This window comes from Lepus europaeus, chromosome 10 (genome assembly GCF_033115175.1).
Source record: "Lepus europaeus isolate LE1 chromosome 10, mLepTim1.pri, whole genome shotgun sequence".
Classification (NCBI taxonomy): Eukaryota; Metazoa; Chordata; class Mammalia; order Lagomorpha; family Leporidae; genus Lepus; species Lepus europaeus.
Genome location: NC_084836.1, coordinates 167,011 through 182,779, shown reverse-complemented (window position 1 = coordinate 182,779; position 15,769 = coordinate 167,011). Strand labels below are relative to the sequence as shown.

General features: G+C 53.3%; 1 long non-coding RNA gene across 1 annotated transcript; it reads left to right on the top strand.

Moving 5' to 3' along the window:
- The first annotated feature begins 182 nt into the window (after positions 1 to 182).
- On the top strand, positions 183 to 10,970 carry LOC133768229 (uncharacterized). Its single transcript, XR_009866927.1, has 3 exons — positions 183 to 1,286; positions 10,118 to 10,210; positions 10,577 to 10,970. It is a non-coding gene; the product is annotated as an uncharacterized LOC133768229 (long non-coding RNA).
- Positions 10,971 to 15,769: the final 4,799 nt, after the last annotated feature.

Sequence of the window (15,769 nt, the reverse complement as noted above, 5' to 3'; positions counted from 1 at the left end):
CGGCACGCCCTCTGCTCGGGAGACGCCACTGTTTGGACGGTGGCCCGGGCCCGGGAAAATGACGTAGACCAATCAGTGAGCCGTTGGGCGCGTCACGTGGCCGAGGCAGCGCGTCATCGACCCGCGTCCGAACCCAGGTTGTCAGGGGTGGCGTGGGCCTGAGCCGCGAGGGAGGAGGCGCTTCGGCAGGTCGGCGAGCGGCCCCGACGTGGCGGTTGCGTCTCCGGCCCGCGTGCTCCTGCGTTCCCCTGCCCCCGGGAGACCCTGAGTGTGGTTGAGCCTGGAGAAGAGGAACGTGCGGGAGGCCCACGTCAGGGGTTCCGAGTGAGGCGTGTGGGCAATGGTGGGGACCTGGGACGCTGGGCGCGGTGCTGATGAATCCATGTGTCCGATCCTGGCCGCGGCGGAGGCGCCCTTGCTGCAGACGACTTGTCTCCAGCCCCAGCCGCCTGCCGGGTCTGCCTCAGGTACCCGTGGCCCGGCTCGTGTCGAGGGCGTCGCACTTTGCGTGCGTGCCCCCTGCATTTCCGCTTTTGCCCAGGCCCGGCTGCATCCAGGAAGGCTTGAGCCTCAGGGACCTGTGGCCGGACGTGCTGCACCGGCGGTGCTCGTTGGGGAAAGGAGACGGGCTTTGATGTGGGTAACCAGGAAGAAACCAAGAGCTGACCAGAAGGCTGAGGTCAACAGTGCTGCAGTGGAGAGTCGCGGCCCCTCGCTCGGTGCAGATCTGGAGCTAGTTCTGAGACCCGGACTCCACGTTCCGGGGGGAGGCCTGGCCTTTTTCAGGAAGATCCTACACTGGCACCACGAATGTGTACACAAATCCTTCTCCAGTTAGCCTGGTTTGGACAAGAGACTAGCCGGGCCTCTCCAGGGCTGTTCAGTACAGGGTTCGGGCTGACACCTGTGCCAGGGTGCCCGAAGCATGTGGGCCCTCTGGTCTCAGTGTCTGTCCAGCAGTAAGATGGGCTTGTCCTTTGACCCTGGGCCTCTGAAAGAGAACCGTATGGTGGAAAGAACAAAGTGGAAACCCCTGGAACTGCCCCTCCCCAGCCCCAAGCCTTCCAGGGCAGTGCATCAGAGACAGCCCTGTGACCCGGATGTCGCACAGTTATTCAGCCTCAAAGACTTAATTGGAGGCCCCACTGCATCCCAGAATTCACCTGGAGGCCCCTGGAGAACCCAGAAGGATTCCCGTAAACAACGGAGACCACTACAAACAGCACAGTATCCCTGGTTGTGGCAGCTGGAGCCAAGTAACGCACCCTGGGACGTGATCACATAAGGTTGTGCTGAACATGGTTCCCATTCGGTGGGAAGGTTGATTTTTTTTTTTTTTTTTTTTGAGAGGTAGAGTTACAGAGCAAGGGAGAGACACAGAGAGAGGTCTTCCATCTGCTGGTTTGCTTCTCAAATGGCTGCAACAGCCAAACGTGGGCCAATCCAAAGCCAGGAGCCAGGAGCTTCTGGATCTCCCACATGGGTGCAGAGGCCCAAGCGCTTGGGCTGTCCTCTGCTGCCTTCCCAGGCCATAGCAGAGAGCTGGATCGGAAGAGGAGCTGCTGGCAGACTCTGGCGCCCGTATGGGCTGCTGGCACCGCAGGCAGAGGCTGAGCCCACCACGCCACAGCGCTGGGAAGGAGGGCTTTGTGCAGTGTGTTGCTTCAGGGCTGTTGTCACTCTCCTGTCCTGTCAGTGTCGTCCGTGGGGAGTTACAGCGTTAGTGCATCATACAGGTTGGACAGGATGAAGAAGGATGTGACCGTGCTGTGGTCTTGATGAGACAACACAGGCCAGAGAATGAGAGAGAAATGCCCAGAGATCTGGGGCCTGACACATCAGCGTTTAGGGGTGCAGTGTTTTAGGGTGAGAGCATCATGTTAGATAAGAAGAGACTGAGGCAGCCCTATTCCAGAGGAAGCACAGTACTTGATGGATCTGCATTTTGGGGTCCTTAGTACCACATTTGGGAGCAGCATTCTGTTGCATTTTTTGGGTAACTGGAAAAACTTCCAGCTTTGAAAAGAGGGCTCAGGTGAAGACCTGGAGTGAGGGGTGGGCTCCCCTGCTACTCTCAGAACTGGGGGGCTAGAGTTGGGCTTGTTTGTGGTCGATAGGGGCCCTGTGTGCATATTCCTAGGGTTCTGGACAAAGACCATGCTTCTGTAGGCACGAGCTACTCAGCAAGTGAGAATAGCATCTGGGGGCGTGGGTAGGGCAGCTCTGTGCCATACTGGGTAAAGCCACCGCCTGCAACACCGGCACCCCAAATGGGCGCCAGTTCAAGTCTGGCTGCTCCACTTCCGATCTGTCTTCCTGCTAACGCCTAGGAGAAGCAGCAGCAGATGGTCCAAGTGTTTGGGCCCCCGCCACCCACGCAGAGTGGGTGAGACCTGAATGAAGCTCCTGGCTCCTGGTTTCCACCTGGCCCAGCCCTGGCTGTTGCAGCTATCTGGGGAGTAAGCCAGCATCCGGCTGCCAGGCTCAGATGGAGGCTGAGTGCCTGATTATGGGGCATCAGATGGCCGCACAACCAAGTCTGGCATCCGTGTCGATCCACTGAGTCAGGAACGGCGTCCTTGGGATTAGACCCAGGCTTGTCCAAAAAGAGGTGGTCATGGCCCCATGTCTTCCACATTTTTGTACCAGTGCGTCTCACTTAACAGATGGGGAAAAATTCAAATCTGCTTCACAGATGAGTCAGCGTGATGAGTTAAGAGGGAAGTGAGCCGCTCTGAGTGCAGTGCCACGCGGTGGCTGTGCGGGGGGAGTCCATGGGCCGAGCGGGAAGCACTTGAACCCCTACCTTGTATGGAGGAGCAGACAGCAGTGACATGAGTGGGCAGTCCAGCAGCTTCTGGGTTGTGACAGATGTCTTGCTGGCTGCTCAGGGACCCAGAAAGAGCAGGAGGGGAAGACTGGGGACAAGGAGCCCCCAGGGAGAAGAAGGGCCTATCGAGTGCTCCCAGGAAGGGCGCACCTGTGTCTTGTCAGCAGCCGTGCGGAGGAGGCACTGAGGACGAAGTGGACAGTGTGGATGTCACTCAGCCCTGTCTGGTTGCCCTTGAGCTTGTGCACTGGGCCCTGGAGCGAGTTCTCGTGGGAACAGCAGCGTGAGTACTGTCTCACCAGGGCTTTGTCGGCTGCTGCTGCAGTGGATCAGCTGCTCCCGGGACCCTGACACCCCTGTTGGCACACAAGTGCCAGTCCCAGCTGCTCTGCTTCTGATCCAGCTCCATGCTAAGGTGCCTGGGCCCCTGCCATCCAGGTAGGAGACCCGGATGGAGTTTCAGTCTCCTGGCTTCAACCTGGCCCATCCCCAGCCATTGTGGCCATTTGGGGAGTGAACCAGCAGATGGAAGATCTCTGTCTGTCTCTCCTCTGTTATGGGGCTTTGAAATATGTAAAATAAATCTAAAAATAATTATTACTGCTGCTAAATGGCCTGTGCTCAGCCAAGGTTGCTACTAAGCACCTGGTGAACCGTCTGAGAGGCACCAACGCCTCACTGAGTGGCAGGTTGATGGAGCCGGCCCAGGAGAGGGTGTTACTTCATTCTTGCTGGAAGTGACCCTGGCTCCGGGTATGGCTCTGCCTCTTCGAGCACAGTGTCCTCGGCGAGGACCACCGTCTGGTGAGGCAGAGGACAGAGATGATGAAGACCAGCCCCAGCCTCGGGAGCAGCTGTGGCAGTGGGACTGCATGGTCCCCCAGCCTCTTGTGGCGCAGCCTTTGTAGAGGCCGTAGTCCGCCTCGTCCCTGAGAAGCACGTCAGAGTGGACGCAGTACAAGTGGCCCTGAGGGGTGCAACGGTTTCTTTATATATATGGACTTACTTCCTATTTTTTTTGTTTGAAGATTTGTTTGTTTATTTGGCCTAATTCATACCTATGACTTTGGTTAGTAGACCCCCTGGTCTAATTTACACCTTGACTTTGGTTATGTGCTTACGATTAAATTGTAACTCGATCACTGTGGGCTTCCTAAGGCTGCTGTAACAGATTACTGTGCACTTAGTGACTTAAAATAGCAGCAGTGGGTTGTCTCGTGGTCCTGGAGGCCAGAAGCTTGAACCCAGTGTCAAAAGGGCCCAAATCGAGGTTGGTCGGGTGCTCTCAGCTGACCCATTCCTTGTCTCTTCCGGCTGCTGCTGCTGTGTCTTCCTCTTCCTCTGCCTCCTCTCCCTTCTCCTCTTCTTCTTTGTAAAGATTGATTTATTTGAAAGGCAGAGTGACAGGGAGAGACATGAAGGGATCCTCCATCCACTGGCTCAATCCCCAATGCCCACAACAACCAGGGCCATTCAGACCAAAGCCAGGAGCCAGGAACTCCCCCTGGGTCTCCCACATGGGTGGCAGGAGCTAAGTGCTTGAGCCTTCATTTACTGCCCGTCACGGTGTGCATTAACAGGGTGCTGGATCAGGCAGCAGAGTACCCAAGACTCAAACCAGGCACTCAGGTGAGGGCTGCAGGTGTCCCAAGTGGCTTCCACCCACGGTGCCACAATGCCCACTTCTTCCAGCGTCTGGTGGTCACGGTGTTCCTCATTGCTCCCAGATGCCTCTGCAGTCAGACCGCCTCCCCCTCTTCCATGACCTCCTGCTGCCTGTCTTGTGCTCACTTGGGGCCGTCCCTCTCAAGACCCTTCTCCCCCCAGCAGCTTCTCTTTCCCTCGCAGTCCACTTGCTGCTCCTGTGTCCCAGTTCCTGAGTATTGCAGTTGGGAAGTTCTGGGTGCAGCCTGAATTTTCGGCGTTGGATGGACTTGATTTTTCTGCCTGAGTGCTTGAGGAGTGTGGGACATCCGTGAGGCAGGACTTAGTTACTCACTTTCAGTGACAGTACTCCGTTTCGCATTAACACAGCGTCTTACGGAGGACAACTGTTTTCTCAAATAAAACTTTAATGAGCACAGTGGCTGCTGTGGCTTGTGCCCCTGAAAAAGCCGCACTGGAAACTCGATCCCCACACAGCCAGATGGGAGGCTTGGCGTCACGGGGCGTCACTGCGCGCTGATTAGTTCTGGTTCTGAAAGGGTTTGAGGCTGCGAGCTCCGTCCCTGCTGCCTCTCCCCGGTGCCTGCCCTTCCCGGCCCCGGCCTCACAGGTGCCAGCCCCTCCGTCTCCGGAACTGTGAGCCAACAGCCGTCACTAAGCCCTCATCCGGGAGTCTGCTACCGCAGCACAGGGTAAGGCGGTCGCGTTGTTTTACATTTTTGCAAATGTTTCACTTTTTTTTTTTTTTTTTTTTTGCAAACTAATAAGGTTTTACTGGGAATAGGGCATCTGTCAGAACAGAAGGGACAGGGGGTGCCCAGTCACTCAGACCGGGGGAGAGTGAGGTTACACGGTTGAATGGAGAGAACACAGCTGGGTAGGCCAGGCGGGAGGCTCAGCAGAAAGCTGAGCATGCGTTTTGCTTATTTTAATATTTATTTATATATTTGAGAGGCAGAGTTACAGAGGGAAAGATACTGCATCTCCTGGTTTATTCTCCAAATGGTTGCAAATGGCCGTGACTGGGCCAGGCCAAAGCCCAGACCTGGAACTACATCCAAGTTTCCCATGTGGGTACAGGGGCCCAGATGGAGCAGCCAGAACGCAAACCAGCACCCATATGGAATGCCAGCATCATAGGTGGTGCCCAACCTTCTGTGCCACAAAGCCAGCCACTGTAAGTGTTTTAAACACCAGTCTGGGGGCCGGCACTATGGTGTAGCCGGTAAAGCTACTGCTTGAAGTGCTGGCATCCCATAGGGCTGCTGGTTTGAGTCCAGCTGCTCCACTTCTGATCCAGCTCTCTGCTATGGCCTGGGAAAGCAGGAGAAGATGACCCAAGTGCTTGGCCCCTGCACCCGTGTGGGAGACGGGGAAGAAGCTCCTGGCTCCTGGCTTTGGATCGGCCCAACTCCAGCCATTGTGGCCATTTGGGGAGTGAACCAGCAGATGGAAGACCTCTCTCTCTGCCTCCTCGCCTGCCTCTCTGTAACTTTGCCTTTCAAATAAATAAATAAATCTTTAAAAAAACGCAGCACCTGTCTGGTTGACAGTAGCTGCTCTGCAGTCAGTTTCTTGCAGATGATGTTTTTATATTGAAACAGATGGAGAAAGTCCAACCTTTCCCAGGGTTGCAGTTGTAGGCTTTTCAGTAGCTTTCTCTTACGAGTGTGGATCTTTAAAACCACACAAAGACTCGACAAGAGGTAATTTATTTAAACAAATTTTTTTTTGGGGGGTGACACAGCAGGTAGTACCTGCATCCCATGTGGGTGCCAGTTTGAGTCCCAGCTGCTCCACTTGCCATCCAGCTCCCTGCTAATGTGCGTGGGAAAGCAGTAGAGGACGGCCCAAGTGCTTGGTCCCCTGACCCCGAGTGGGAGACCTGGATGAAGCTCCTGGCTCCTGGCTCCTGGCTTTGGCCTGGCTCAGCCTTGGCCAATGCAGCCATTTGGGGATTGAACCAACAGATGAAAGATCTCTTTCTCTCTCTCCCTCTCTCCCTCTCCCTCTCTCTTTCCCTTTCTCCTCTCCCTTTCTCCCTCTCTTTAACTCTGCCTTTCAATAAATAAATCATTTTAAAAAACCCACTATTAAGTGGAGAGAGGGAGAGTGAGCACTGCCACCCACTGGTTCATGTCCCACGTGCTCATGATTGCCAGGCTGGGCTGGGCCCACAGCCAGGAGCCGGGAGCTCAACCTGGGTCACCCACGTGGGTGACAGGAACCCAGGTACACTGCTGCCTCCGGGAGTGTGCATTGCTGGGAAGCTGGAGTCAGGAGCCAGGCACTGCAACGTGGGATGTGGGCCTCTTAACTCGTAGGCTGAACACCTGCTCCCGAGAGATAACTTCTTAAAAGTTAGTTGCCATCTGGAACCCGACACCACACCACGAGCATTTTCTGCCCTTAGTCTGTCTTGGCGCTGAGTGGATCTTTTTTTTTTTTTTTTTAAAGATTTTTTATTTATTTAACAGGTAGAGTTACAGACAGTGAGAGAGACAGACAGACGGAAAGGTCTTCCATCCGATGGTTCACCCCCCCAGATGGCTGCAACGGCTGGAGCTACGCCACTCTGAAGTCAGGAGCCAGGTGCCTCCTCCGGGTCTCCCATGCGGGTACAGGGGCCCAAGCACTTGGGCCATCCTCCGCTGCTTTTCCTGGGCCACAGCAGAGAGCTGGACTGGAAGAGGCGCAACCGGGACTAGAACCTGGTGCCTATATGGGATACCGGCACCGCAGGCGGAGGATTAGCCTAGTGCACCACGGTGCCGGCCCCCTAAGTGGATCTTTTACATCACTTTTGAACATCACACATTGGCCTCTTGGAAAATAGTGGTTCTCTGTGCTGGGCAGATCTTTCTAACTTTGGCACATTTATTATATAGCATCAAAAATAATGTGTTAATGTCATCACCAAGCTCATCGTCAAATTCCTTAAAGATTGGGAAGTGAAGCTCATGGTGATGGACACAGGTTTTCCGAAGTTCTAATTTCTGCATGGAAGGTCAGATTGTTTCCTGGAAAGCGATGTCAGTTTCCGTTGAAGTGACCTGCTTCCTTTCTTGAGGAAGTGTCTGCCCAAGCCTGAATAACCACGGTTTGGAAGTTGTTCTTTCGAGTAAAGTGGTGCTCCATGAGAAACCGGCTGGATCCACTGGCAGGTGAAGACTTTCCCGAGAGATGGAGAGCACGGTTGCTCCGTGTGCACGCTCAAGCCTGTTAGGTTCACCTGAATGTCTGCGAGGACTCAGCACCGAGGCAATCACGGTGACAAGTTCGTTTCTTCATCAGGCAGATTCTGAGGTGGAAGTGCAGGCCCCTGCAGGCGGCCGTGACGAATCCGTGGCCACTGTCACAGTTTGGTGCCACTGCTCTAGGCTATGCTAAGAAGACAGCAGTCTCACGGGGGCTGGCGCTGGGTGCTGCGGGTTAAAGACCCAGCCTGCAGTGCCTGCATCCCACATGGGCACTGGTTTGAGTCCTGGCTGCTCCTCTTCCAATCCAGCTCTCTGCTGTGGCCTGGGAAAGCAGTGGAAGATGGCCCAAGTCCTTGGGCCCCTGCACCCGTGTGAGAGACCCAGAAGACGCTCCTGGCTCCTGGCTTCAGATCAGCGCAGCTCCTGCCGTTTTAGCCATTTGGGGAGTGAACCAGCGGATGGAAGACCTCTCTCTCTCTCTCTCTCTCTCTCTCTCTCTCTGGCTCTACCTCTCTCTGTAACTCTTTCAAATAAATAAATCTTAAAAAAAAAAAAAGTAGACAGCTGTCTCACCAACCATTGTTTTTTTTGCACTATTGATGCAAAGGTCCACAAGTATTGTTATAAATAACTTTGGCTTTTCTGATCCCCTTAAAGTGCCTTGGGGACTCTAGGAAGCCATGAGAACCGCTGCTCTAGAATACAGCTAGGAATCATAGCATGATGCATTTTCAGTTTTATTAAACAATGCTAAATTTGTCTCCAAAGTAGTTATCTAGTCTTATACTGTGGCAATTATTTTATTAGCTTTTTAAAATATTTATTTATTTGAAAGGCAGACAGATCTGCCCTCCACTGGTTCACTCTCCCAAATGGCCACAGCAGCCAGTCTGGACCAAGTCAAAGGTAGGAGCCAGGAGCTCCATGCAGGTCTCCCACCTGGGTGGCAGGGCCCAAGCACTTCGGCTGTGCTCGACTGCTTTCCCAGGCACATTAGCGGGGCGTGCATTGGAAGCAGTACAGCCAGGTCTCAAACCAGCCCTCTGCCAGGGATGCTGGCTTTTCAAGCGGCAGCTCAACCTGCTGTGCCACAACTCCAGCCCCTACTTCATTCATTAGAGACTGAGCTTCGTCTGCTGGCTTACTCCTCAGGTGTGTGAAATGACTGGGTGGAAGCTGTGTGGGAGTCAGTCAAGTCTCCCATGTGGGTGGCAGGAACCCAGTGAGTCTCCCATTGGGTGCTAATGCAGGATCTGCCTTGTCAGGAGGCTGATCAGGAACCATATCGGACTGAGCCCAAGCGCTCTGATAGGGACCTGAACACCTCACCAGCCACTTAGCCCCTGGGTCAGACATCCATCCCTACTCTGGAAGTTACAACAATGTTCAGCCTTCACTCTCAGAGACCTGGAATAGCCGTGCTTTATTTATTTTAAAGATCTGTGGTTTTGAAAGAGTTACAGAGAGAGACACAGGGAAAGATCTGCCATCCTCTGGCTCACTGCCCAAATGGCCGCACTGGCCAGTGCTGGGCCAGGCCAAAGCCAGGAGCCAGGAGCTTCATTGAGGTCTCCCACGTGTGCAGCAGGAGCCCAAACACTTCAGCATCTTCTGCTGCTGTTCCTAGGCCATTAGCAGGGAGCTGGATTGGAAGTCAAGCTGCTGGGACACCAGCCGGTGCCCATGTGGGATGCCAGCGCTGCAGGCGGTGGCTTTACCTGCTCCACCACAGCGCTGGCCTCAGTAGCGGTGAGTTAAATAAGGGAAATCCGATACTTGTGTGTTTGAACATGGGACTGTAGTGAGTGGGAGCCCAACCTGTACAACCTTATGTAGTTTGCGTGAGATTATTCTATTTATCTCATGTAGGCATTGAGATGAGCAAGCCCTGGGCTTGAATGGTGGCTCTGTACCCCAAATATTAATGTCCCCTGAAGTTCATGATGAAACCTAGTCTATTATGTGATGGTGTTTGAGGTCGGGGCCTCTGGGGGTGTTTAGGTCACGAGGGTGGAGAGAGGCCCAGGGCCTTTGGCCTAGCAGTGGATTTACTGGTCAAGGTACCATATCTCACATCACAGTTTGCTGGCTTTGACTGCTGGCTCCCGCTCCTGACTCCAGCTTCAGGTGAACACAGACCCTGGCAGGCAGCAGGCGTGGCTCGAGCGATTGCACTCCTGCCACTCACGTGGGCGAGCCAGAGTGAGTTTTAGATCCGGACTTCTCCAGCCCGGCCCCAGCTGGAGCAGGTGCACCTGGGGAGTGACTCAGCAAATGGAAGCTCCCTGTTGTCTGGGCAAATCTCAGTGAATAGTGACTGTTTAAGACAACAGTAGCAAATCCTTGTGAGTCTTAGGGCAAAAAATAAAGAAAACTGGGATTTCAGTTGGGACTCTAACCTGGGTTCCCTGTGTTGTTCCAGAAGAGGTGGAAATGCTGACTGACTGCGCAGGGGCGTCACCACGATGAGGATACCTGATGCTGGACTCTCAGAAGTGTGAGGAGCTGATTGGAGGTGTGTGAAGTGCAGGTGGGTGGGGAAGGGAGGGAGAGCCATCCTCCCAGCTACCTGGGCACTGACTGTCCCTGGAGCCCAAGGATGTAGGCCGCCAAGGGCACTTTTTGTTAACCAGGTGGAGCACGTTTGTGGGCAGAAATGGCCTCCTCCAACCTGCCAGGAGGAGCACCATCGCCCCCAACGTCCGTGTGTGTGTGTGTGGGGGGGGGGGCTGGGGAAGGTGGAGGCTGTGCCCAGGGACCCCGTCCAGCCGTTCTCTCCTGGGACACTGCTGGGGTCCCTTCGCATGCTCCCGGCAGATGGACAGTGCCCTGACTGTCCCTGTGTGGAGACTTGTATAACCCTAACCCATTCTGCATTCAGGAAAACCGTCTTTGAGCAAGAAGTTTATATGAAGGAGTCTATCGAGACAGTCAAAGATTTTTTTTTTTTTTATTTGCTGATATGGTGCTATGCCAATAGCCTATAAAGCTGCTGTCTGCAGTGCTGGCATCCCATACGGGTGCCGGTTCATGTTTGGATGCCCCAGTTCTGATTCAGCTCCCAGCTAATGGCCTGGGAAAACAGTGGATGATGGCTCAAGTGTGTGGGCCTCTGCCGTCCATGAGGGAGACCTGGAAGAAGCTCCTGGCTCCTGGCTTTGGCCTGGCCCAGTGCTGGCTGTTTCGGGCACCTGGGAGAATGAACCAGTGTGTGGAAGATTTTCTCTCTCTCCCTCTCTCCCTCCCTCTCTCTGTATGTATGTGTGTGTCTCCCTCTTTCTGTAACTCTTTCAAATAAATTTTAAAAAATAAAAACTTGGTGAGTAGTCTTTGACACCATAGTCCTCTGGTTTGGGAGGGAATAATTATTTGTTAGGTTTCGTTTGTAAACCTGAAGGACTTTCCTTGCTGTTCTCTGCTTTGAGACATAAATGCTATAAGCCCATGACTTTGTAAAACAGAGACGAGAACGTGTTGTTTACTTAACTCTAGATGGTGCTTCCTTGATGATGGGGAAGATTCAGAAGAGAAGCCCATGATGCAAGAGAGGGAGTTCATTTCACACAAGGAGCTTGTGTGGCCAGTGAGGAACTGGGGGGACTGACGGCCTGCAGCCGCGTGGTGGTCTCACAGCACGGTCTCCAAATGGGTCCACAGTTCCCGTCTCATGCTGGGTGGGCAGGTGTGGGAGTGATGCCATCTGACGTTCAAGGCTGCAACAGAAAAGGCCATGCAGCTTCCAGCTGGCCCTCCAAAGGAGCTCGCTCTGGTGGAAGCCAGCCCTGTGAAAGATGCCCAACCGGCCCGGTCCTCCATGCCCGGGTGGTCTGGGTGACAGCCCCCAGCCCGAGCTCCAGTGGGTGCTCCGTATCCGCTGCCAGCTTGTGAGCAAGCACCTCTGACTGCAAGCAGAGCCCAGCGGAGACCCAGGCAAGAACTCTTCATTAGGGTCCTTATCAAATTTCATTCTTAAAATTGGTTTTTCATTTTATTAGAAAGGCATAGGGCTGGGGGCCGGCACTGTGGCACAGAGGGTTAAAGCCCTGGCCTGAAGCGCTGGCATCCCATATGGGCGCCAGTTCTAGTCCCGGCTGCTCCTCTTCCAATCCAGCTCTCTGCTATGGCCTGGGACAGCAGTAGAAGATGGCCCAAGTCCTTGGGCCCCTGCACCCACGTGGGAGACCTGGAGGAGGCTCCTGGCTCCTGGCTTCGGATCGGTGCAGCTCTAGCTGTTGCAGCCATCTGGGGAGTGAACCAGTGGATGGAAGACCTCTCTGTCTCTACCTGTCTCTGTAACTCTCTTTCAAATAAATAACATGAATCTTAAAAAAAAAAAAAAGTGTAGGGACAGAAAGAGAGATTTTCCACCTGCTGGTTCACTCCCAAATACTGGCAACAGCCAAGGCTGGGTCAGGGGTCCAGGACTCCATGCAGGTCCCCCGTGTGGATGGCAGCAACCCAGTGCCTGGGCCATCATCTGCTTCACCCCGGGGTGCACTAGCAGGAAGCTGGTTCAGAGGAGCACTCAGATGGGATGCCCGCCTCACAGTACTGGCCTTGCCTGCTGTGCCTGTCACATGCTTCTTACAGATCAAAGAATTGTGGGTATCATGGCAATACAGGAAGAGAGGGGAGAAGTAGGAGGTAATGGTTAGCTGGACACTAAGACCTATGTTCAGGAGGGTTTAGGACAGCATTGCCAACAAGGTATGAGTTACTTCTCAGCTTTATAAATATTTGTCTGTAGTTTTAACCTTTTACTCTTTTATTTTGTGATTTTAATGCAATACAAATAAAAAAGAAGATGGATAGTTTGCTTTTTTTTTTTTGACAGGCGAAGTTGGACAGTGAGAGAGAGAGAGAGACAGAGAGAAAGGTCTTCCTTCTGTTGGTTTACCCCTCAAATGGCCACCACTGCCAGCGCGCTGTGCCGATCCGAAGCCAGGAGCCAGGTGCTTCTCCTGGTCTCCCTTGTGGGTGCAGGGCCCAGCAGTTGGGCCATCCTCAACTGCCCTCCCGGGCCACAGCAGAGAGCTGGACTGAAGAGGAGCAGCTGGGACAGAATCCGGTGCCCCAACTGGGACTAGAACCCGGAGTGCCAGTGCCGCAGGCGGAGGATTAGCCAAGTGAACTGTGGCTCTGGCCTGCATTTATTTTCTTTAAAAAATGTTTTCAAATTTATTTGGGTGTCAGAGACACAGAGACAAGGTGACAGAGCTCCCATCCACCAGTTCACTCCCCAAATACCCAGGACAACGGGGGCTGGGCTGAGGCTGAACCTAGGAGCCAGGAGCTCGATCCAGGTTTTCTCAATTACTCAAGCAATCACCACTGCCTCCCAGGGTCTGCGTGAGCAGGAATGTGGAGTCACTAGCTGGAGGGGGCATAAAACCCAGGTGCTCCAAGATGGAATGCAGGCATCTTAACGGCTGGGCCAAATGGCCACTCCGTCCTCTAAACTCTGAGAAGTTTGTTGGCAAACGTCCCCTGCTGTTCCAGGGTTGCTGTGGCCAGGATGATGGAACCTGCGCTGCTGTCCCGTGGGTCCCCTCAGTCTTGTGTTCTGCACCCATTGTCCCTGCCACTGACGGACCTACAGCAAAGAGGTGTTAACATGGCAGAAGGAAAAAGTCTGTTTTTGTCACCTGAGAAGGAAAAGGTTCTGGAAGGACACCGCCAGTGGCCAGTCAGGAGCAGTGGCCGCTGTCCACTGCTGCGAAGGTGGGGTGGAAGCTGCTGCTATGGACCTGAGGACCACGTGGGGCAAAGGTGCAAAGGTGTCAGTTTGATGAAATGCACACCATGGAAGGAACACAAGCTCCCTCAGCAAAGACGTTCTGCTTTTTCACGAACACATCCCTGAGCTGGACACAGCAGCCTTGGGTTTGGAGGAGCAGAATCCAGTGTGAACAGCAGGGAGCAGAGGGGTGAGTGCTGTAAAGCTGCCGCCTGAGTGCCAGCCTCTCAGAAGGGCACTGGTTCAAGTCCCAGCTGCTCCACTTCTGATCCAGCTCTGCTGTGGCCTGGGAAAGAAGTGGAAGATGACCCAAGTCCTTGGGCCACTGCACCAATGTAGGAGACCCTGAAGAAGCTCCTGGCTCCTGGCTTTGTCGGCGCAGCTCTGGCCATTGTGGCCAATTGGGGAGTGAACCAGCAGATGGAAGACCTCTCTCTCTCTCTCTCTCTCTGCCTCTCTGTTATCCTGCTTTTCAAATAAATAAATAAATCTTAAAAAAAAAAGAGCAGGGAACGGAGCACTGATAAGTACCTGGGGTCCTCATAGCATCACACAGATGGATAAACTGAGACCCACAGGGATTTAGTAATTTGCCTACGTTCAAAAAGTGGTGGCAAGACAAAGATTTTAAATTTTTTTATTAATATAAAAAGCATAGGTCTCACGTATTTCATAGGTACAATTCTAAGATGATAATAACTTTTCCCTCCTTCCATCTCTCCCTCCCTCAACCCCCTCCTTTTCTTTAATTTTGGCAAAACATAATTTCAGTGCACTCCATAATGACAGGCTTCGTGCACCACTAACTGTAATGTTCCACAAATGAAAAGTAGAAAGACCACAGGTCCGAGATAAACACTGACAGCACAGCCGCTCAGGCACGATGGGAGCTTCCACTGAGGACACCAGGGAGCTGCCCCAGGCTGTGCTCCTCACACTCCTGGGACCTGGGCTGGTTCTGGTAAGAGGAGACAAAGAAGCAGAGGAGCTAACGAAGGCTCGTGGGAGTCAACTCTGAAGCAAGCACTTGGGGCCGCAGTTAAGCATCACTTGGGATGCCTGCATCTATATCCAGCTGCCTGGGTCCTAGTCCTGGCTCCACTTCTCATCTAGCTTCCTGCTACTGCACACGCCAGGAGGCAGCAGGCTGGAGTACTTGGGTCCCATGGGGGAGACTTGCATGAATTCCTGGCTTCTCTGGCTTCCACCTGGCCAAGCCTTGGCTGTTGTGGGCATTTGGGGAATGAAGCAGCACAGGGGAGCTCTCTCTCCACCTGTCTGTCTCTGTCTTTCGCCTTTCAAATACAATGAAAGTAAATAAATACAGAAATGAACTCATATTTAAAAGCATTATTCCTTCACGGTAGGTGCAATTCTAGCTGAACGCAAATCCTGCAGGCTGTGTATAGAAGTCATTTGAATTGTCAAAGGCTGCAGAACTGACCAACCAGATGTTTAATGTCACCTATGTGGACGTCCAAGTTAACCACTTAATGACAAGATTGGGGTCCAAAGGAAATCTGGGTAGTTGAATTCAGAGCTCTGCAAATTCTGGGACGAGACCTGAGCTTTACAGGGGAAAGTCAGGCAGTGGTCAGTATGAAAGCACTTCAAAGAGTTCATGGAGAACGGAAATAAAAGATAGTTTGTTTTGGCGTAAAAATTTTTGAAAGCCATGTACTGTTTTTTCATAACACTTTTTGAAGACCCACATGTCCAGATTCCTTGGACCTCAGAAACAGGGAGTGTTCTTAGTGCTCCTCAGACAGAGGACAGTATGATGGTGACATCTGGTGCTCTCGTGCATTTGCACCAGGCACTGCGTTTGGAGCCTAGAGGTTCAAGGAAGATAAGGAAAGCAGCTGTGATCCCTGGGGAGGGGAAGATAAACCAGCAAATGCCGTGCTTAGAAAAGTATTGTAACCAAGCTAAATTGTGGCTACAGCACAGCAACGGGTAAGCTGACCAGTCCAGCCAGGGAGACTGCCACTCAAGGGTGACGCTGCCATCCTGACTGGCGTGAGGCCCCTCTGCCCTGCAGGTTCCAGGCATCACTCATCTCCATGCCTGATGCTCTCCACAGAATTTAGACAAAAAAATCAGGGCCACAGTCTTGGTCACGGGAAAAGGGTAAACTCCACTGCATTCTTGTTGAAATGCCAGCCTCCTCCTTTGGCCAGATTTCCACAAAGACCCCTAGCTCTGTCTAACGACTGGTCCCATCAATCCCTGACCATCCACAGCCACTGCTCAAGCTCCATCCCCATGCCAGCACTCCCACCTGGTTCAACGTGAGGCCAGAGGTGCACTCACCAGACAGAGCTAGCAGCATGGTGT